Consider the following 24,873-nt stretch of genomic DNA (forward strand, 5'->3'; position numbering starts at 1 on the left):
TTGGCAGAGGAGCCCTGTGAAAGATGGCAGTGTTTTCTTATAGATGAATGCACTTCGATTTACTGTAAGGCAAGGCAGTGAACAGAGCGTTTGTTTTGGCAAGATACCAGGTTTTCCTTTACATTTTTTCTGTTGCTGTGTAAATTCTTACAACAAACATATTATTTCTACATGAGCTCTCACTGTTTTTGCAGTCATACTAACTCGCAACACAGTAGTTGTCAAGCATGATAAGTCATTTTTCATCAACTCTATGAAACAGACTCGTGTTATGTGGTAAACACAATGAAGCACAGAAATAATAGTTTGATTCTCGTTCTAAACAGTGAGGGGATAACAGAAGAAAACACTGTATAATTATATTAATCTAGGACGTGGTTTTTCTGTCACTAGCTCTGAATAGCAGGAGGAATTTGAAGAGAAAATAACCATCACCTGTATATTTGTTCAGTTGCATGTCTTTTTGCCCAGTATTTGTCAGGAAATGATATTTTCTGATTGGAGGCTTTTCACACTTATTTTTGGGAGAAAAACATTTTGTGGAATTAATGTATAATCTCTCTCTCTCTGAATATCCTTAGGTAAGGAAAGGGAAAGGGGGATACCTAGGTTGGGTTAAATGCAGAAGATATTCATGCGTTCAGTTGTACAACTGGTAGTGGCACCTCTTCAGCTGATGTTAAAAAGGAGCATTACATATTCTCATGTCAGTGCCCTATCATCAAATAAGCATTTACATTTAACAGGCTGGTTCTTGTGTAAAAAAACAACAACTTTAGGACATTTTATTAAACTATTGACTTAACTCTTTCGTCATGGGTGGTTGATTTTTGTAAAGATTCACAGTGAATGATATGTACGTGTGTATGTGTGCACATGTCAGTGTACATTTCTGTGTGTGTCTGTGTGTGAGAGAGAGTGTGCTTCAACATTAGAGTATGTCTCTCTATCTCCATCCCACTCCCCCTTCAGTTGACGTTGATGCCCTCGTCCAGCTGGTGGGAGCGGGCGATAAGTGTGTTAAGCATCATCTGCAGATGTTCCGCCCTCATCTTGCTGATCTCCAGGACCTCCTAATGGTTCACCTTCTCCTCACGGCTGTAGTCCAGGGAAACCTTCACAAGGATATTAAGAATACATTAAGATTCTCCTGTAGCATACTTAATAACTAGTCAACAGAAGACAGAATAGATACGCTGAGCTGTTCACAGTGTGTGCAGATAAGGTACATAAAACGATATACAGCAATAAGATGAGTGAGAGACCAAAGACCCTCAGGCCACAGTGCTTGGCCCCTGCTACCTCTAGGACCGTACTCATGCCTAAGGGGGTAGAGGAAAGGGGATGGGGAGAGCAGACAGGGACATGAGGGTGAGGGGAGGGGCAGAGAGAAAGAAATAGGCAAAATATCCAATATGGTTGTGGGTGGAACTGGGTCATGGTTGTGTGTATGTGTGTGTGTGGAGAAGTGGTTATACTATTCTGCATCATTAATAACCCCCTCTGTGTACTGCCCCCTGAGCTTTGGTCCCATTCCCTGAGCTTTGGTCCCATTCCCTGAGCTTTGGTCCCATTCCCTGAGCTTTGGTCCCATTCCCACTGTTAGTATTTAATGGGAACACGGGCCAGATCTCACACATCATTAAAACAATAATAAAAACATGGATACAATTTACACAGGTATATACCGTACGAATACAACGACAAAACATGTTTTACAGGCATAACCAGAATGAATTCAAATGTCTTATTAAACCAACAGATTCAATAACTCAAACAGAGCCTCCACTAAACTGAAACTCAAGCAAGGTAAAGAAAAAACACCATATAGAAAATGATGGATTGGCAGACCTGAACTGGACTAAGAACACACTCACAGGAGTAATAACTCAATAGGTCACCAAAACAAGGAACCAAAATCTCTTTTCTTTGTCATCGCTTGGCTACAACATCAACAACAACAAGCTCTTAAGGTAACAAGTCATCAAAATACATGTTCTTAGGGGGAGTGGATAACGAAAGAGGTCATGCGTTAGTTCTGCCCACTGTCCATTGTTACGGATATTTGTTTGTGTTGTATTTTGATCTGGGATCAAATCATCAGACCAATTAGCGTCACAGCATGTAGCAGCCTGTTGGTCTATCTGTTGACCTAATCGCTAAGTTAATTAGCATGCGGCGGCTCTGTTAGCAGAGCTAGCGCCATCATTTATTAATGAGCTCAGCAGGGTTTTTTTTACGAGGGAGGTCCAATTAGAGCAGTGTTAATGAACTAGAAAGGGGAAAAGGAGAGTGAGCAAGCCTCGTCTGTGTTTATATCGTTGTTAAACCATGTTGTGGGCTGGTGGTAACTTGGCTCTGATAAAATATCCCCTTCCTGAAAAGATGCTTGATCTTGATCCAGCATTTTGAACCACAAGTTATATTAAATATCTAGCTATTGTCTCTTTAAACTTTAATTGAACATTTCCTAACATTAATTGTAATTTTTCGTTCATGTCATAGCCAGTTCTGGTGATGAAAATCTGTTTGTAATTGTACCTCGTAGGCCTGTGTTGTCTCCACTCACCCACAGAGTCGCACCCCAAAACCTGCAACATGCGTGTCTCAGCGATGGTCTCGAAGTTGGGCCCGCTCACCATGCAGTACACCCCTTCCCGCACGAAGTTGGTATAGTCCAGCTCATGACTGATATCCAGAGCTAGCTTCCTCAGGTCCTTACTGTAGGCATCTGACATGCAGGGGATCCGGATCCCAAACCTGGAGCAGAGCACAGCCCAAACAATACTGGCTTATCGATGGGACAAATGGAGTGAATACTATTGCAATGCATCTCTCCTAATCTACCAATAATCTGCTACTATTAATAATATGAATAATACTGTAATATAATACAGTAATATGATAATATACAGAGAATACTGGCAACTGCCAACATAAAGATCAAATCAAATCAAATTTATTTATATAGCCCTTCGTACATCAGCTGATATCTCAAAGTGCTGTACAGAAACCCAGCCTAAAACCCCAAACAGCAAGCAATGCAGGTGTAGAAGCACGGTGGCTAGGAAAAACTCCCTAGAAAGGCCAAAACCTAGGAAGAAACCTAGAGAGGAACCAGGCTATGTGGGGTGGCCAGTCCTCTTCTGGCTGTGCCGGGTGGAGATTATAACAGAACATGGCCAAGATGTTCAAATGTTCATAAATGACCAGCATGGTCGAATAATAATAAGGCAGAACAGTTGAAACTGGAGCAGCAGCACAGTCAGGTGGAAGTTGAAACTGGAGCAGCAGCATGGCCAGGTGGACTGGGGACAGCAAGGAGTCATCATGTCAGGTAGTCCTGGGGCATGGTCCTAGGGCTCAGGTCAGTTGAAACTGGAACAGCAGCATGGCCAGGTGGACTGGGGACAGCAAGGAGTCATCATGTCAGGTAGTCCTGGAGCTCAGGTCCTAGGGCTCGGGTCCTCCGAGAGAGAGAAAGAAAGAGAGAAGGAGAGAATTAGAGAACGCACACTTAGATTCACACAGGACACCGAATAGGACAGGAGAAGTACTCCAGATATAACAAACTGACCCCAGCCCCCGATACATAAACTACTGCAGCATAAATACTGGAGGCTGAGACAGGAGGGGTCAGGAGACACTGTGGCCCCATCCGAGGTCACCCCGGACAGGGCCAAACAGGAAGGATATAACCCCACCCACTTTGCCAAAGCACAGCCCCCACACCACTAGAGGGATATCTTCAACCACCAACTTACCATCCTGAGACAAGGCTGAGTATAGCCCACAAAGATCTCCGCCACGGCACAACCCAAGGGGGGCGCCACCCAGACAGGATGACCACAACAGTGAATCAACCCACTCAGGTGACGCACCCCCTCCAGGGACGGCATGAGAGAGCCCCAGTAAGCCAGTGACCCAGCCCCTGTAATAGGGTTAGAGGCAGAGAATCCCAGTGGAAAGAGGGGAACCGGCCAGGCAGAGACAGCAAGGGCGGTTCGTTGCTCCAGAGCCTTTCCGTTCACCTTCCCACTCCTGGGCCAGACTACACTCAATCATATGACCCACTGAAGAGATGAGTCTTCAGTAAAGACTTAAAGGTTGAGACCGAGTTTGCGTCTCTGACATGGGTAGGCAGACCGTTCCATAAAAATGGAGCTCTATAGGAGAAAGCCCTGCCTCCAGCTGTTTGCTTAGAAATTCTAGGGACAATTAGGAGGCCTGCGTCTTGTGACCGTAGCGTACGTGTAGGTATGTACGGCAGGACCAAATCAGAGAGATAGGTAGGAGCAAGCCCATGTAATGCTTTGTAGGTTAGCAGTAAAACCTTGAAATCAGCCCTTGCTTTGACAGGAAGCCAGTGTAGAGAGGCTAGCACTGGAGTAATATGATCAAATTTTTGGTTCTAGTCAGGATTCTAGCAGCCGTATTTAGCACTAACTGAAGTTTATTTAGTGCTTTATCCGGGTAGCCGGAAAATAGAGCATTGCAGTAGTCTAACCTAGAAGTGACAAAAGCATGGATTAATTTTTCTGCATCATTTTTGGACAGAAAGTTTCTGATTTTTGCAATGTTACGTAGATGGAAAAAAGATGTCCTTGAAATGGTCTTGATATGTTCTTCAAAAGAGAGATCAGGGTCCAGAGTAACGCCGAGGTCCTTCACAGTTTTATTTGAGACGACTGTACAACCATTAAGATTAATTGTCAGATTCAACAGAATATCTCTTTGTTTCTTGGGACCTAGAACAAGCATCTCTGTTTTGTCCGAGTTTAATAGTAGAAAGTTTGCAGCCATCCACTTCCTTAGGTCTGAAACACATGCTTCTAGCGAGGGCAATTTTGGGGCTTCACCATGTTTCATTGAAATGTACAGCTGTGTGTCATCCGCATAGCAGTGAAAGTTTACATTATGTTTTCGAATAACATCCCCAAGAGGTAAAATATATAGTGAGAACAATAGTGGTCCTAAAACGGAACCTTGAGGAACACCGAAATTTACAGTTGATTTGTCAGAGGACAAACCATTCACAGAGACAAACTGATATCTTTCCGACAGATAAGATCTAAACCAGGCCAGAACTTGTCCGTGTAGACCAATTTGGGTTTCCAATCTCTCCAAAAGAATGTGGTGATCGATGGTATCAAAAGCGGCACTAAGGTCTAGGAGCACGAGGACAGATGCAGAGCCTCGGTCCGATGCCATAAAAATGTAATTTACCACCTTCACAAGTGCCGTCTCAGTGCTATGATGGGGTCTAAAACCAGACTGAAGCATTTCGTATACATTGTTTGTCTTCAGGAAGGCAGTGAGTTGCTGAGCAACAGCCTTCTCTAAAATTTTTGAGAGGAATGGAAGATTCGATATAGGCCGATAGTTTTTATATTTTCTGGGTCAAGGTTTGGCTTTTTCAAGAGAGGCTTTATTACTGCCACTTTTAGTGAGTTTGGTACACATCCAGTGGATAGAGAGCCGTTTATTATGTTCAACATAGGAGGGCCAAGCACAGGAAGCAGCTCTTTCAGTAGTTTAGTTGGAATAGGGTCCAGTATGCAGCTTGAAGGTTTAGAGGCCATGATTATTTTCATCATTGTGTCAAGAGATATAGTACTAAAACACTTGAGCGTCTCTCTTGATCCTAGGTCCTGGCAGAGTTGTGCAGACTCAGGACAACTGAGGTTTGGAGGAATACGCAGGTTTAAAGAAGAGTCCGTAATTTGCTTTCTAATAATCATAATCTTTTTCTCAAAGAAGTTCATGAATTTATCACTGCTAAAGTGAAAGTCATCCTCTCTTGGAGAATGCTGCTTTTTAGTTAGCTTTGCGACAGTATCAAAAGGAATTTCGGATTGTTCTTATTTTCCTCAATTAAGTTAGAAAAATAGGATGATCGAGCAGCAGTAAGGGCTCTTCGGTACTGCACGGTACTGTCTTTCCAAGCTAGTCGGAAGACTTCCAGTTTGGTGGGGCGCCATTTCCGTTCCAATTTTCTGGAAGCTTGCTTCAGAGCTCGGGTATTTTCTGTGTACCAGGGAGCTAGTTTCTTATGAGAATTTTTTTTTAGTTTTTAGGGGTGCAACTGCATCTAGGGTATTGCGCAAGGTTAAATTGAGATCCTCAGTTAGGTGGTTAACTGATTTTTGTCCTCTGGCGTCCTTGGGTAGGCAGAGGGAGTCTGGAAGGGCATCAAGGAATCTTTGTGTTGTCTGTGAATTTATAGCACGACTTTTGATGTTCCTTGGTTGGGGTCTGAGCAGATTATTTGTTGCAATTGCAAACGTAATAAAATGGTGGTCCGATAGTCCGGATTATGAGGAAAAACATTAAGATCCACCACATTTATTCCATGGGACAAAACTAGGTCCAGCGTATGACTGTGACAGTGAGTGGGTCCAGAGACATGTTGGACAAAACCCACTGAGTCGATGATGGCTCCGAAAGCCTTTTGGAGTGGGTCTGTGGACTTTTCCATGTGAATATTAAAGTCACCAAAGATTAGAATATTATCTGCTATGACTACAAGGTCCGATAGGAATTCAGGGAACTCAGTGAGAAACGCTGTATATGGCCCAGGAGGCCTGTAAACAGTAGCTATAAAAAGTGATTGAGTAGGCTGCATAGATTTCATGACTAGAAGCTCAAAAGACGAAAACGTCATTTTTTTTTTTTGTAAATTGAAATTTGCTATCGTAAATGTTAGCAACCCCTCCGCCTTTGCGGAGACAACATAAAGTGTCTTAATAGGGTTTTGGGCCACCACGAGCAGGAACAGCTTCAATGCACCTTGGCATAGATTCTACAAGTGTCTGAAACTTTATTGGAGGGATGCGACACCATTCTTCCACGAGAAATTCCATCATTTGGTGTTTTGTTGATGGTGGTGGAAAACGCTGTCTCAGGCACTGCTACAGAATTCCCCTTAAGTGTTTTATTGGGTTGAGATCTGGTGACTGAGAACGTCATGACACGCGGTTTACATCGTTTTCATGCTAATCAAACTATCCAGTGACCGACCACTCGTGTCCTGTGGATGGGGGCCATGTCATTCTATTGGGACAGAGCTACGGTATCCAAAATAATAGTCTGAAAGCATTTTTCTACGTGACCCTAAGCATGATTGGATGTTAATTGCTTAATTAACTCAGAAACCACACCTGTGTAGAAGCACTTGCTTTCAATATACTTTGTATCCCCCATTTACTCAAGAGTTTCCATTATTTTGGCAGTTACTTGTAGCTCTCTGAGCACAATGCTTGGAAATCACTTTACTAGTCAACATACAGTATATTTGCCATGAATCTACAACCTCCGAGCTGTAAAGGAAACATGTATTAAAGGTTCCATGTAATACATGCGGGTAGCAGGTAGCCTGGTGGTTGCAGCGCTGAGCCAGTAACTGAAAGGTTGCTAGATTGAATCTCAGAGTTGACACGGTATAAATCTGTTGTTCTGTCCATGAACAAGGCAGTTAACCCACTGTTCCTTGGCAGTCATTGTAAATAAGAATTTGTTCTTAACTGACTTGCCTAGTTAAAATAAATGTGAGCAAGTAGATTACTTGAAGGCGATGTATTGCTTCCTCTTCCTGGGATTATTTCAGTTCTCTCACTGACTGCAACCCTCTCTCTTTCCCATCTCTCCTCCCACCTTTGTGCTTCAGACTGTACTACATTTTTCACTCTCCCCCGCCCATTCCACCCACCCCTCTCCCTGTCCCTCTTCCCTGCCTCTCTCCATCTCTCTGCCTGTATCGTTCATCATTGTAGCAGCACAGTGGGTGCTGTGCCCTCCCACAACCCTCTCCCTCTCTCCTTACCTCCCCTCTCTACCCCTATCTTTCTGTCTCGCTGTCTCTGGTTGTACCGTTCATCATTGGGGCCGCACAGAGGGTGCTGGCCGGCGAAGCCTGGCACGTTAATGTGGTCCTTAATGAGCATGATGTCGCCCACTTTGAAGTCCTGACACAGGCCTCCTGAGGCGTTAGTCACAATGAGCGTCTCCACGCCCAACAGCTTGAAGATCCCCACCGGGAATGTGACCTGGTGAAGAAGAGGAGGGGGATGGAGAATGAGAGGAGAGAAATATAGGTGGGGAGAGAGTCAGAGAGAGAACTCAAGAGAAAGATATGAGTATACAGGAGGGGAGGAGAAAGGAACGGACAAGTCAACAGGAAGGGAGTTAGAGATAAAGGGAGGGAGAGAAATAGAGAAGAGAGGAAATGACGTGAGAGGTGAAGAGAATGCTACCAACACTTTATTGTACCATTGCTACCAACACTTTATTGTACCATTAAGGGGAAGAGGAGAAATGAGACATAAAACGTTTGTATTATTCTCAGACAACTCTTGGACCATTCTTGGTCATCTCCAGCACCAGTAATACACAAGATGTGTATACAATCTGCCACAAGCATGCAGCCACGACTTGTAACTCTGTCTCACACACACTTCTCTTTGGGGGGTTTATGAATTCAGGAGCTTGATATAGAAATGCCCAATAAGGTACAGATTTGGATCTTAATTGGATCACTCTGTTGCAGGAGAACTTTCCTGAAATGCAGGAAATTAAAAACTTGTAGTGTATTTCAGTGCGGCAATAAACATATGTTCATTTAAGTTTATTCACCAGAGAGCTGTCCTATTTTTGCTCTTTGCATTCATTATAATCCACATAAGAATTCACATTTCCTGTTGCTGCAGATCCAACATCTGTAAGTCAGACCATTGAGAGACACACACGGCACCACTAGTGCAACATCCATAAACAGGGTTTGCGTGTGTGTGAGTGTACAGTGACTCATGAAAATGCACATTTTTGTCAGTTTAGGAGTGTATACATGTTTACCTGAATTAAACATGCATCCCAATAACACTCAGTATGCTCCAATAACAGCCACTATACAATACAGAACTAGCGCCAAGGCTAACTCCAGCTGCATGCTAGCAGTTTGTATGAAAGGCATCACTCACAGAGGGAGAGGAGGTCAGGGAGGGCTAACAAAGCAAGCCAGCTAATTAACCTTGCCATGCATCTCCTACGGACACACTGAGATGAGAGAGATAACAGCTCACACCCTGATTGAAAAACAGGGGGAGAGAGAGAGGGAGAGAGTGCTTGTGTGAATGTGAGTGCAATTTAACAAAACAAAACCATATTGCTTTTCTGCTATGTACTTGATGTCAAAACCCACGGATAAAAGTGTATCATAAAAGAATGTGTACGAAAAGGGAGATGTAAAATTGGTAGAAAACGAGTAGCATCACCAGCCTTGTAGATATTGACTGAGTTCTCGCTGCAACATGTCTGCATTTGTTTTGTCTTTACGTAAAGTCTTGTGAGAGTGGTGCGATGTTGGTGTCGGAGGTGTCAGATACAATGACTCATGGATGTGTCCCTGGGCTGATGGAGTGTATGGACACCCTGGTGTCCCTGTCACACATACTGGACTGCTGTCCGGTAATGTTGGGAAAGAAAGGGAGCAGAACAGGGAAGACATGGAGAGGTGTGCGGAGATGAGAGTATAGTGTGTGAGATTGTGTGGTTGTGGTGGGGGGAAGAGAAATTAAGAGAGAGAGAGAAAAGAAGGGAGAGAATGAGGGGGCAGATGGCAGGCTGAAACCACAGCTGTATCGGTTGCATGTGCCCGGGTAAATTTAGCAGAAATCGATTTGTCGCCTTGTCTGGTGTACTGAGCCATAGGAAAGCGGTCCAACATCCACTTTAATCACACCTGTTCTTCTCTAACACCTTACACGTTTTGCTGCATGCTCAGTCAGCCCTCAAGATAGGAAACCTATCTACCATGAGTAGGGTTGCAAAGCTACCGAAATGTTCTGTCATTTTGTTAATAATTAGCAGCGAATCTATAGCAATCTATTGTAAACTTTGGTAATTTATACATTAATAACAAAAAAAATGTATTCATATAAACAATTCATTTATTGTATCTGTGCCGATATTGTTCATGAGTGTCTAGTAGATAGACCATATGGTTCAAGAGAAAATAGCTGAATGAAAAAAGCATCTAATCAACAATGGCATTATTTTCAATGAACTCTTCCAACTATTGACTTTTTTCACAACTGCAGCCAGCTTGATGGCAAAACATTGACAAGTCTTATAGCAACTTACAGTAGTGAGTGGATACATTTTAATACTTTTTCGTACTGGTCCCCCATGGGAATCGAATCCACAACCCATGCTCTTCCAATTGAAACACACGGGACACTAAATTCATGGTTTATAGGATAGTGTTTTACAGATTTGTCATTCAATTTTTTTTTTTACAATTGTAAAATGATACGTGTTAAGGCCACACAGGGGCCAGATATTGTTACAGACACCTGTGATAATCTTAAGTACCCAAAAGTGCCACTAGATTTCTTGTGACAGATTACATAAAATCATTAAAAGATACCAAAATTCTGGTAGTTTAATGGTAAACTTCTAAAGTTTCCAATAATATCCCGTCCCTTTGCAACCCTAACTGTGACAAGAGTGTAAAGTTATTTCCTCTCCTTTGGCTCCTCACCTACATCTACTCTGATCTGAACAGAATTGACAGGTGAAAACAATATTGTGGATGTCAGAATAGAGAAACAGCCCATAGGTGATAAGACATTGATCTAGAGGGCATCATTTGGTCTGTTGTTCTTTCTGTCTCCCTATAAACTGTCACCAAAGCCTCTTGCAGTGTAAGATATTTCTGTATGTCCAATGGTGAGGCTGTAACCTTGCGGTGTAAGATACTTCTGTATGTCCAATGGTGAGGCTGTAACCTTGCGGTGTAAGATACTTCTGTATGTCCAATGGTGAGGCTGTAACCTTGCGGTGTAAGATACTTCTGTATGTCCAATGGTGAGGCTGTAACCTTGCGGTGTAAGATACTTCTGTATGTCCAATGGTGAGGCTGTAACCTAAGCCCTCCTCTATGGTCACATTCAATTGCATTTATGTTCTCTTAACCAAAACAGTGGAAGGAAAGGACTCATGTAACTCTGGAGTGCCATAAATACGCAGTGTTACAACTGATTCACTGGTTGATTGGGGCTGTAAGTCGTGACCAAGCAAAAACCTACATATAGGAAGTTGCTACATTGAAATACTTTTATATACAAATAAGACAAGCGTCACAACACAGGTGAACGGCTGTTGGTACATACCTCTCATCCACTCAACATTTGGTCCAACATCCTTACAAGCTGTTTGAGAAAATGGCTTCATTCTTAAATTACATTCATTTGTACTAGTTTCTGAAAAATAGTACATTTCATTGACATTTTTTTCAATTCACACCGAATGACCCAACAATGACCTCATTGCTGCCAGGGATATTTTTAAGAAAAAAGGCCCAGATCAATGGCGACCCTGTCCTAAACTTTGTTAAAATATTCAGCCTTCTGCAGAGTCAGCAGTTCCCAGGCTGGTTTCAGCTATCGTCTTCCTGCCTACCACTTTCCTGATTGTGACAGAAAGTTAATGGGCCAAGGCCGGAGATGCCAGCCACTCTCTGTTATACAAATAGGAGGAGTGCTCCTTCAGTTAACATGACCTTGTTGAGCCACAATGGAGAGTTTTTAGCATAGCACTCCAAAAGAAAGGACCCATTTCATTTCACTCTTTTCCTTCTTTATGATGGCTAATATAAGCAAAGCTCACACACTGGTGATGAATATTTCAAAACATCCGGTGTCACCGTAGTGGAAATGTGTAAGGGTTATAGATGAGCAGGGACTGGGTTGAATCCATGGAGGCTATGGATATTGATGGTTAAAATAATCTGATGTTTCCCTGATCTCAAAGGAAAGGGTAGAGCAGCAAGGTAAAAGAGTAGAAAGACTAGTAGTGTATAGCAAATGTCTTAATGTTGGATGTTTAAAATGTAGCTTATATAAACTAATATAGATAGATAACATATGGGGCCTTTCGTAGCTCAGTTTGTAGGTCAGTTGATAGAGCGTGCATCCTGTAATATCAGGGTAGTGGGTTTGATTCCTGGGGCCACCCATATACGTAAAATGTATGCCTGCAAGTCACTTTGAATAAAAGAATCTGCTAAATGACATAGATTACCTGTTCATTGGTCAGATACTCTACTCGGACTTACCTTACAGAGTGAATAGCCCTCGTAGAGATGGAATCTTCCTTGCATGAAGACGCAGGACTTGCCTTTTAGAATACCAGACACCCCTCATGACCCAGGACTGCGAAAGACACAGAACACAAGTATATTCTGTCACGGGAGGTTAGTGATACAGCATGTCTCATGTAGGGTTAGAAAATACAAACTGTGAATTCATGTTTTATTGATGTTTAATTTCACAGAAGATGTCCAATTTGTGTTGTTCATACTCCACGCATGAGAGAGTCCTATAGAAGTCAAATACTACTGCTGTATTGAAATATACTCTGCATGGACCACTGTTGTAATGATGGGGCAGTGAGTTGGAAGCAGGTGAAACATTTGAATAAAACAACATAACCAAGAATATGCCACTAACATAAGACAGTACGCCGATACACAAGAACAATACCAACTGGTGAGAGAAAATGGGAGAGTGACATATAAAGGGGAGGAGATGATGAATGTAATGGAGTCCAGGTGTGAATCATAATGATTCGCAGGTGTGTGTAATGATGAGTGTCAGGTGTGCGTAATGATGAATCCCGGGACCGGTGGTTAGTATTCTGGCGACGTCGTACAGGAGCAGGAGCAGACGTGACAACTGTGTACTTACATACAATGGGACCTATCCTCCATGTGCTGTAGTAGATATTCAAAATGCATGGGTTATGGAATATGAATAAGGTAAGTATGTTTGCATTTGAAAATAAATAATAGAACAGATCCCAAAGCCTATATTTTATCAATAAGGCCAGAGGAAGTGTGCTATATGACCAATATACCACGGCTAAGGGCTGTTCTAAAGCACGACACAATGTGGCGTGCCTGGAAACAGCCATTTGCCATGGTGTATTGGCCATAACCCACCAATCCCTGAGGTGCCTTATTGCTATTATAAACTGGTTACCAATGTAATTAGAACAGTAAAAACAAATGTTTTTGCCATACCAGTGTGTGGTTTGAGCTCTGAATGTTGATTGGCTGACAGCCATGGTATATCAGACTGTATCCCTCGGGGATGACAAAACATTTACTTTTACTGCTCTAATTACATTGGTAACCAGTTTATAATAGCGATAAGGCACGAGGGGGTATGGTATATGGCCAATATACCACAGCTAAGGGCTGTGTCCATTTACTCTGTAATGCGTTGTGCCTAAGAACAGTCCTTAGCCGTGGTATATTGGCCATATACCATACCCCCTCGTGCCTTATTGCTTAAAAATACCACGGCTTTCAGCCAATCAGCATTCATGGCTTGAACCACTCGGTTTATAATCTCACATAGATCACACATAGGCTATATAAAGTCATTCGGGAAAGTATTCAGACCCCTTGACCTTTTCCACACTTTGTTACATTACAGCCTTATTCTAAAATGTATTAAATTGTTTCCCCCCCTCATTAATCAACACACAATACCCCATAATAACAAATCCAAAACATGTTTTGAAATTTTTGCAAATTCATTACGAATAAAAAAATGTAAATATCACATTTACGTCAGTAGTCAGTAGTCGCTATAAGCTTGGCACACCTGTATTTGGGGAGTTTCTCCCATTTATCTCTGCAGATCCTGTCAAGCTCTGTCAGGTTGGATGGGGAGCGTCACTGCACAGCTATTTTCAGATCTCTCCAGAGATGTTCTATCGGGTTCAAGTCCGGGTTCTGGCTGGGCCACACAAGGACATTCAGAGACTTGTCCTGAAGCCACTCCTGCATTGTCTTGGCTGTGTGCTTAGAATCGTTGTCTTGTTGGAAGGTGAAGTTTTACCCCAGTCTGAAGTCCTGAATGCTCTTGAGCAGGTTTTCATCAAGGATCTCACTGTACTTTGCACCGTTCATCTTTACCTCAATCCTGGCTAGTCACCCTGTCCCTGCCGCTGAAAAACATCCCTGCAGCATGATGCTGCCACCACTGTGCTTCACCGTAGGGATGGTGTCAGGTTTCATCCAGACGTGACGCTTGGCATTCAGGACAAAAAATTCAAACTTGGTTTCATCAGACCAGAGAGTTCTTTAGGTGCCTCTTTAGGTGCCTCTTGGCAACTCCAAGCGGGCTGTCATGTGCCTTTTAGTGAGGAGTGGCTTCCGTCTGGCCGCTCTACCATAAAGGCCTGATTGATGGAGTGCTGCAGAGATGGTTGTCCTTCTGGAAGGTTCTCCCATCTCCACATAGGACCTCTGGAACTCTGCCAGAGTGACCATTGGGTTCTTGGTCACCTCGCTGACCAAGGCCCTTCTCCCCCAATTTCTCAGTTTGGCCAGGCGGCCAGCTCTAGGAAGAGTCTTGATGGAGGCCACTGTGTTCTTGGGGGATCTTCAATGCTGCAGACATTTTTTGGTACCATTCCCCAGATAGCTTCAACCTCATGGCTTGGTTTTTGCTCTGACATGCGCTGTCAACTGTGGGACCTTATATAGACCAGTGTGTGCCTTTCCAAATCATGTCCAATCAATTCAATTTACCACAGATGGACTCCAATCAAGTTGTAGAAACATCTCAAGGATGATCAATGGAAACAGGATGCACCTGAGCTCAATTTCGAATCTCATAGCAATCAGTATTTATGTAAATAAGGTATCTGTCTTTTATTCTGAATAAATTTGCAAAAATGGCTAAAAACCCGTTTTTGCTTTGTCATGATGGAGTATTGTGTATAGATTGATGAGGAAAACATTTAATTTAATCCATTTTAGAATAAGGCCTTAACGTAACAAAATGTGGATAAAGTCAAGGGTTCTGAATGCTACCCGAATGCACTGTAGTACTCAGTAGAGCATGCAGTGTAGGAACAGTATCTGTGCTATTGAAATAAAAGTGTAAGTCATCCGCTGACAAATGTCAACTGTCATTGTCTGTTTAGTACCCTTCTTTATAGTGGTGATGATGGCTGAGACTACAGCAGAGTTGTGTTCGGTGGTATGGAGATTATGTTAATTTGATCCTGAGTTAAATCAGAGGCAATTTGTGGAAAAGTGCTGCGTAGTGAGATAGGACCTGAATAATTACAACATTGTTTAGAGAAGTGACTTTCTTCTCCTCCGTCAGAGGTTGACGGATGGCCGAGGGAAGTTTAGGTGGAGGATGGTGTCAGTTATTACTCTGTCCATTGAAGTTACTTCAGAATCCATTCCATTGCTGCATTAACTTGGTTATGTCAGCCTTTATTTGGAAACTGCTATGTATTATGTTGTGTGGATTTGATTCCATCTGACCCTATGTTTTTACAGGTTATTGGATAGGCACATTTTATTTTATTTGTTTGCTGTTACAGGTTCACACAGCATAGCACCTGTTCACAGGCAAACACCAATATTTGTATTGTCTAAAATCACACTCATTTAGAATGTTTACAAATCATTTTGCTCTCCATTTAATTTACCTAAAAACAAGAAGTCTAGTGCTGCACTGAACATCGATTAGTGTTTTCAATGGGCTTCTTCTCTCTGACAAGCTTAAATTAACCAGAAGACAATTGGAAAGACTGCAACACAAACCAAACCTGAAGTGAAGATAATTTAAAAAATGTCAGCTCTGTCTAATGATGATTGTCAAATAATGTTATTTCTAGGCTTCTCATTTGTTTATTTATGATGCTATTGTTGTCCAAAACACTAGAAAAACTTTTCTGCAAAGCCAAAGACCCACCTTCCTCTCATAATAATAGGAAACTGAACATTTGAGCGCTTATGCAGACATTTTATATTCACCTCCACATGATGAATATTTAAATATGTCCATGAGATCCTAATAAGAATTCCACGTGGAATATATTAGGTCCTATTTTTACTCCAGTTATAATATTTTATTCATGGGGCGTAGTTATTCATTCTTGGTTCATATTCCCGATAGCTGGTTATGATTTGTTAAGCCAAGCAACATTTTGACAAACACACACAGAAATCCCAAATGCATTTCAGCAAGTAAACAATAAACTACTTAGCTGCAATGGTGTGTCAACGGAATCATTGAGGGAACATGTAAATTCCTCTGCTGTGCAGGCATAATTAAGAGCACTACTCAGGTTCACCTGATGTTTGGGAGAATCCATGAACAAGCTAATTGGGGTGAAGTGATGTTTACAGAGAGGCGTTGCCTATTAAATTTGTCAAAGGGTGGGGGGGTGTATAGATTTTAAAAACAGTGGATTTAAACCAAATTAAGACTCCATTGGAACATTCACTGTTTGCTGGGTTGAGACTACATTATACTATCATGAGTCTCATATCAATATTATCATGACACATTATATGTTCGTGACAGTGACGTCCTCTCACCTGTGCTGACCGGGAAATAGGGGATATCTGCGTAAGGGAAGATCTGTTTGTTGGTAACACCATCAGCGAGCAGCCCAGGCTGGAGCCACACACCACTGCGATCTTAGGCCTGTGTCTCGTCCGGCTCAGAAGCCATTCTGTCATCTGATTGTAGTCTTCCAAAGAGCAACAGCTAGGAGAGATGACACTCAGGTAATTATTTCTAAATAGACTGCCTGACTACACACCATGCAGAGCAAAACAGGCCTGCAAATGTGTGTTTTTTGGGGGGATTTAAACTTTTTCGTTAAAAAAAGAGTGTAAAATCACCAGGAATTAAGCTAAAAATGTGTTTAATTTAGGAAATCTGTTCCCAAGCATTCCCACAAATAAAAAAAGAGACGTGATCGTGTCTCCATGCAATCAAGGCATGAAATGATTGTTATTCTCAAATAAACATTTATTTTTGGGCTTAGTTGTGGTTCATTTGCAGTGTATAAATTATTATAATTATGTCCTGGCCCCCCAACCATCCACTCCGATAAAAATCGGAGTCACCCGGCTGAATCTGGTTGCCTAACCCTGATGTAGAGACACATTCTTAGTACCAAATTAACCCCTTGTCCCTTCCACTCAATATTTAATGTGGATAGGAAAGGATTAGGTATGAGCAATATCGTAATACTTCCACCTTACCTTCTGATAGGCTATGTGCATTTGTTTTGCCATATTGTCTAACACCTTCTATATCCTTTTCAGAACAAGTCCCTAGGTGGTAGTGACAAGCAGTCAATTCTGAATTGGGCAATTAACTGAATTAGGTAATGGAGTTAGGTATTACTGAACTTTATAATTGGTTAGATAGAAATAAAACACACTTGCAATAGATGAAGAAGATACTGAGTGTATCCTTCTAGGAACAATATTCTTTATCATCAAAAAGGATGCAAGGAAGACGAGAACATATGTACTCAGATCTTTGTTTACAGTGCCTTCAGAAAGTATTCACACCCCTTGACTTATTCCACATTTTGTTGTGTTAGAGCCTAAATTCAAAATGGATTCAATAGATGTTTTTCTCACCCATCTGCACACAATACCCCATAATGACATAGTGAAAACACGTATTAAGAAATGTTTGCACATTTATTGAAAATTACATACAGAAATATCTCATTTACATAAATATTCACACCCCTGAGTAAAATACTTTATAGAAGCACTGTTGGCAGCAATTGGTTGATGATCATTGCTAAACAACCATTTTCAGGTCTTGCCATAGATTTTCAAGAGGATTAAACTTAAAACTATAACTCAGCCACTCAGGGACATTCACTGTCTTCTTGGTAAGCAGCTCCAGTGTAGATTTGACCTTGTGTTTTAGATTATTGTCCTGCTGAAAGGTGAATTAATCTCCCAGTGCCTGGTGGAAAGCAGACTGAACCAGGTTTCCATCTAGGATTTTGTCAGTGCTTAGCTCCATTCCATTTTTTAAATCAGGAAATCTCCCATCATTAATGATTAAAAGCATACCCATAACATGATGCAGTCATCACTATGCTTGAAAATATGGAGAATGGTACTCAGTAATGTGCTGTATTGGATTTGCCTCAAACATAACACTTTGTATTCAGGACAATAAGTGAATTGCTTTGCAATATTTTTTGCAGTATTTCTTTAGTGCCTTGTTGCAAACAGGATGCATGTTTTGGAATATTCTTATTATGTACAGACTTCCTTATTTTCCCTCTGTCATTTAGGTTAGTATTGTGGAGTAACTACAATGTTGATGATCCATCCTCAGTTTTCTCCTATCACAGTTATTAAACTTTGGAATTGTTTTAAAGTCACCACTGGCCTCATGGGGAAATCCCTGAACGGTTTCCTTCCTCTCCGGCAACTTAGGAAGTACGATTGTATCTTTGTAGTGACTGGGTGTATTGATACAGCGTCCAAAGTGCCATTAATAACTTCACCATGCTCAAAGGGATACTCAATGTCTGCTTTTTTTACACATCTACCAATAGGTGACCTTCTTTGTGAGAAATCGGAAAATCTTCCTGGTCTTTGTGGTTGAATCTGTGTTTGAAATTCTTGATTGAGGGACCCTACAGATAATTGTATGTGTCGGGTACAGAGAGGAGGTAGTCATTGAAAAATCATATTAAACACTATTATTGCACACAGAGTGAGTCCATGCAACTTATTTGTGACTTGCTAAGCAAATGTTTACTCCTGAACATATTTAGGCTTGCCATAACATAGCGGTTGAATACTTATTGACTCAAGACATTTCAGCTTTTCATTTTTAATGGATTTGTAAAAATGTCTAAAAACACTATTCCACATTGACATTTTGGGGTATTGTGTGTAGACCAGTGACACAAACACTCAATTTAATCCACTTTAAATTTCTGAAGGCACTGTATATCCAAAGTATATACATGTTTTATTGTGTAAGACAACTTGTAGGAAGTCTTGGTAAAGATTGTATAGTGTTAAAAAATATTATCTTTTGACATGGGACATCACATCTAAATAAGAGAAAGTACCTATTACATTTCACACAAACGTTATGGATGCTGAAGTTTATATAAAAATAGAAATTCAAATTCAACTTAGCCTCTTGTATTCACTGAGCGCACAGCATGTGACCTGACTTGTAAGTTGTTCTGATATAGGCCCCCTCTGAATGTATGAACAAAACAGTGTATTTATTGAAAAGCAAGAATGAATACTATAATACCCTGCTAACCTGCAGTCTATGACTCTGTGCCTGTTTATTCCTCTCAGATTCACATAAAGCCTTTGTAACTGCTAGTTTGTTTGTTTGAAACAAACATATTGAATGTATGTGTCACGACTTCCGCAGAAGTCCGCCCCTTTCCTTGTTCGGGCAGCGTTCGGCGGTCGACGTCACCGACCTTCTAGCCATCGCTGATCCATTTTTCATTTTCCATAGGTTTTGTCTTGTTTTCCATCACACCTGGTTCCAATCCCATCAATTACATGTTGTGTATTTAACCCTCTGTTTCCCCTCATGTCCTCGTCGGTGATTGTTTGTTGTATGTATTGGTGCTATTATGTTCTGGTGTACGACGGGTTTTGCACCCCCTTATTTTATTTAGTATATTTTGGTTTTCAGAGTTTTTGTATATTCATTAAACTGCTCCGTTTATACCAAGTTCACTCTCCTGCGCCTGACTTCTCTGCCACCAGCACGCACCCATTACATTTACACAGCACTCTCCTGCGCCTGACTTCTCTGCCACCAGCACGCACCCATTACATTTACACAGCACTCTCCTGCGCCTGACTTCTCTGCCACCAGCACGCACCCATTACATTTACACAGCACTCTCCTGCGCCTGACTTCTCTGCCACCAGCACGCGCCCATCACAGTATGTAACAAATCCATTTTTCTTTCATCATTTATGGGAAACAAATTGAGACGTGTGTATTCACTGTCATCCCTGGATCAAAGTTGTGCTTATGCTAAACCAATCCATTTAATTGGAAATATTGTCTGATGTGTGAAATATGATGAAGAAAGTAACATTTACCATTTTGTACTTACTTTGGTATGCATGACCCATAAACAGGTATGGCAGGTGCAGTCTGGTGGGGAGTTTAGAGTTAATCAAAGCTGGCGACGATAGAGTTAAGAGATAGTGCCACTCAACCTAGTGTGTGGAAACTTTTCATTGAGGTGGGAGATAGTGTGGGGTATATTCTTTTGGGATTCCTGGAGAGAAAAAAACATGCCGAGTCACATGGAGATGTCTCCCACATCCTCGTGGGATGCAAAGGTCCGATGTGACAAGGGTGCATGCAAATAATTACAGGGTTTCCTTTGAAGTCACGTTCATAGTGAAAGTCAATTTGTTTAAATCGGAAATTACCTTACTACAATATTCATTAACAAATATTAAGTATATATCTCTAACTTATTTGATATCAGTTTAAGCAATATCACTAATTGGTTATTTATTACAGCATAGGGTTATGAATTGTTATTTGTGAAATGGGGCAAAACCATATTAATTCAGGTGGCCAAAGGTGGTTTGGTGGGGCCTCTCTGGTTAAATGTCTAGTGTCTGTCACCATATGCCACTATCATCCTAGTCAGCTGTTGTCTGTGACCCTTGACCTTTCATTCTGCTAACACTTCCATGTCTTCAGACACATCCGGCTCCCATCCACACATAGCATGGACTTTTCAAGAGAGAGAGAGAGGTGTGCACATAGCACTCAACCATTTTTTGACTAGATAGTGTTGATGCCCTGAGTTCAAGGTAAAACCAGTCAATGAGTAACATTAGCTTACATAATGTTATTTGATGCACTTTTACATGAGGGATACAAAGGAAGTGTACAAATCTACAGCATTCCAAGGTACAGACACATTTTCAAAACGTTAAGATGTTTAATTATTGAGTAGAAAGGTATGGGTTCAGCAAAAACGTGTGTAAAGTATTTAGTAAATCATTAGTTATAAAGAATGCTAAACAGGTAGTGGCAGGAGTAGGTATTGTAGGGGATTTATATCGATCAGGACGTATCATCTAGAGACATTGAATTAGACAGTTTGACTTGCTGGGATATGAAAGGAGTACACTGATATGGTTATTACTGTCATTAACATACCTTTAATTATTTCTCCCTGTAGGTTGAGGTCAACTTTAGTACTGTGCCAGATGTGGTCTATGGAGGGGAATACAGATAGCTGATTATCCTGATGAAAACCCAACAGATGCTGTGTGTGTGTGTGTATTTGCGTGTGTGTGCATGCCTTGTTGTGCGTTGTGTATGATTTTTGGATGAGCCGTGGGATAACCTAACTCTACTCTCAAGGACGATTGCGTTGTCACAATGTGTTCTCTACCCAGCTCACTCTAAGCTTCTCTCTAAGCTCTCTCAAATAGTTTTGGGGGAGGACATTTGTTTCATCTTCATGGAATTTCATACTATGCTTTATTTGAATTAAAGTTAGATGTGCAGAAATCTGACAATTTTTTTTCCTCATCCCTAATCTCAAACGCAGAACAAAATCTTGTGTAATTGTGTCAGATGCCCTTTGATTGGTCTACATGGACAAGTTCTGGCCTAGTTTAGATCTTATCTGTCAGAAAGATATCAGTTTCTCTGTGGATGGTTTGTCCTCTGACAATTCAACTGTAAATTTCGGTGTTCCTCAAAGCTCCGTTTTAGGACCACTATTGTTTTCACTATATATTTGACATCTTGGTGATGTCATTCGGAAACATAATGTTAACTTTCACTGCTATGCGGATGACACAGCTGTACATCTTGATGAAACATGGTGAAGCCCCAAAATTGCCCTCCTTGGAAGCCTGTTTCAGACATAAGGAAGTGGATGGCTGCGAAAGAGATGCTTGTTCTAGGTCCAATAAAACAAAGATCTTCTGTTGAATCTGACAATTAATCTTGATGGTTGTACAGTCGTCTCAAATAAAACTGAAGGACCTTGGCATTACTCTGGACCATGATCTCTCTTGACGAACATATCAAGACTGTTTCAAGGACAGCGTTTTTCCATCTAAGTAACATTGCAAAAATCAGAAGCATTCTGTCCAATAATTATGCAGAAAAATTAATCCATGCTTTTGTCACTTCTAGGTTAGACTACTGCAATGCTCTACTTTCCGGCGACCCGGATAAAGCACTAAATAAACTTCAGTTAGTGCTAAATACGGCTGATAGAATCTTGACAAGAACCAAAACATTTGATTATATTACCCCAGTGCTAGCACTCTCTACACTTCCTATTAAGGCAAGGGCTGATTTCAAGGTTTTACTGCTAACCTTCAAAGTATTACATGGGCTTGCTCCTACCCATCTTTCCGATTTGGCGTACCTACATGTACGCTATGGTCACAAGACGCAGGCCTCCTTACTGTCTCTAGAATATCTAAACAAACAGCTGGAAGCAGGGCTTTCTCCTGTAGAGCTCCATTTTTATGGAATGGTCTGCCTACCCATGTGAGACGCTGCCTACCCATGTGAGACGCAGACTCGGTCTCAACCTTTAATTCTTTATTGAAGACTCTCTTTAGTAGGTCCTATGATTGAGTGTAGTCTGGCCCAGGAGTGTGAAGGTGAACGGAAAGGCACTGGCGCAATGAACCGCCCTTGCTGTCTCTGCCTGGCCGGTTCCCCTCTCTCCGCTGGGATTCTCTGCCTCTAACCCTATTACAGTGGCTGAGTCACTGACTTACTGGTGCTCTTCCATGCCTTCCCTAGGAGGTGCGCGTCACTTGAGAGGGTTGAGTCACTGACATGATCTTCCTGTCCGGATTGGCGCCCCCCTTTGGGTTGTGCCGTGGCGGAGATCTTTGTGGGCTATACTCGGCCTTGTCTCAGGATGGTAAGTTGGTGGTTGAAGATATCCTTCTAGTGGTGTGGGGGCTGTGCTTTGGCAAAGTGGGTGGTGTTATATCCTGCCTGTTTGGCCTTGTCCGGGGGTATCGTCGGATGGGGCCACAGTGTCTCCCGCCCCCTCCTGCCTCAGCCTCCAGTATTTATGCTGCAGTAGTTTGTGTCGGGGGGGCTAGGATCAGTCTGTTATATCTGGAGTATTTCTCCTGTCTTATCCGGTGTCCTGTGTGAATTTAAGTATATTCTCCCTCTCTCCCTCCCTCAGCCCTAGGACCATGCCTCAGGACTACCTGGCCGTGCTGCCGCTCCAGTTTCAACTGTTCTGCCTGCGGCTATTGAACCCTGACCTGTTCACCGGATGTCTTACCTGTCACAGACCTGGCTGTTTTCAACTCTGAATGAATGAGACAGCAAGAGCGGTAGAGATACTCTGAATGATTGGCTATGAAAAGCCTACTGACATTTACTCCTGAGGTGCTGACCTGTTGCACCCTCGACAACCACTGTGATTGTTATTATTATTATTTGACCCTGCTGGTCATCTGAACATTTGAACAGCTTGGCCATGTTGTTATCTCCACCCGGCACAGCCAGAAGAGGACTGGCCACCCCTCACCATGCTTCTACACCTGCATTGCTTGCTGTTTGGGGTTTTAGGCTGGGTTTCTGTACAGCACTTTGTGACAGCTGATGTAAGAAGGACTTAATAAATACATTTGTTTGATTGATTTCTTGAAATCCCCACCCCCAAATTAAGCACCACCCAAAACTGATACGTCCAAATAACTAGTGCCAGAAAACCAAAGCACCGGAACTACTGTTGCTCGTTATTCATCTCATCCTTCCTTTTGATAAATGTTATGTCACATAGTCTGTCCACGAGAGATTGCTTCTTCCCTAATTTGTTGAACTATGGAAAATTCTAGGCGAAAACCCTGGCATCTCGCCCAGTAAAATATTTAGTGCTCCTAATGATGATCAACCCAAGTTCTCAATTGAAGAGTGTTAGGCTGCGTTTACACATGCAGACCAATTCTGATCTTTTGCCCAATTATGGTCTAAATGGTCAAAATACTAATTTGTGACAAAAATATCAATTTGTCTGCCTGTGTAAGGCTGCGTTTACATAGGCAGCTCAATTCTGATCCATTTATCACCAATTGGTCTTTTGACCTATCAGATCAGCTCTGAAAAATATTTGATGTGAAAAGATCTAATGTGATTGGTCAAAAGACCAAATAGTGGAGAAGAAAATATCAGAATTGGGCTGCCTGTGTAAACACAGCCTATATGCAGATCTAGGTGAAAGAGTACTGTATATCATGACAAGCAAAAACAAGAGGATTACATGATGGAAGACCACAGATTCACGTCTTAGGTCATTGTGGACCGATAGGCTACGTTTCTCATTCAATTTGTATTATAACCTATTTTCCACTACTGGTCAACTCAATTGTGCTGATTGCAGATTAATTGATTAGATAAGAGTAGTATCCTCTTAATGGGCGATGATGACACAAGTTGGTACTGGTTACTGTGGTGGTAATACAGGGACATAATCTGTCATTTGCTCAGTCAGTGGGTTTAATGGGTAATGGGTTTAAACTAAAGCCTATGAAACCATCACATTACACTTGGCAGGACAATGTCCAATCCTGGAGTCACCTCCGTGTGAGACAGGAGACCAGACAACAAATAGCTGTCCTGTTCCTAGAGACACCTCCAAGGCTGGGTGGTTGGGGAGAGGTAGGGGCGTCTCAGGGAACTCCCACTTAATGGGCGCCATTTTACCAAAACACACATGGCATGCTTGGGGATGAGATTGGCGTAGCCTTTAGCCGGGGAGTCTGGGTAGCCAGGCAAAGTCGAATCCTGGATCTTCAATCAGACAATATTCTTGACAAAGCCAAAGAACACAATGATGTTACGTGATACCACCAATGTTCATAACGCTAAACAAACCATATCTACATAGCAATAATTATTATTGCAAAATAACTTTGGAAAAACTTTCAAATATTGTCAAATATTGTAGTGCTTTAAACAGGGTAGATGGAATTCCTTGATTATTGTGGTTTGGGTA

At 41.8% G+C, this 24,873-nt stretch overlaps 1 pseudogene; it reads right to left on the minus strand.

Moving 5' to 3' along the window:
- Positions 1 to 743: 743 nt before the first annotated feature.
- Positions 744 to 19,980, minus strand: LOC112244954 (annotated as a pseudogene).
- Positions 19,981 to 24,873: the final 4,893 nt, after the last annotated feature.

The sequence above is a fragment of the Oncorhynchus tshawytscha genome, linkage group LG03 (genome assembly GCF_018296145.1).
Source record: "Oncorhynchus tshawytscha isolate Ot180627B linkage group LG03, Otsh_v2.0, whole genome shotgun sequence".
In the NCBI taxonomy this organism is placed as follows: Eukaryota; Metazoa; Chordata; class Actinopteri; order Salmoniformes; family Salmonidae; genus Oncorhynchus; species Oncorhynchus tshawytscha.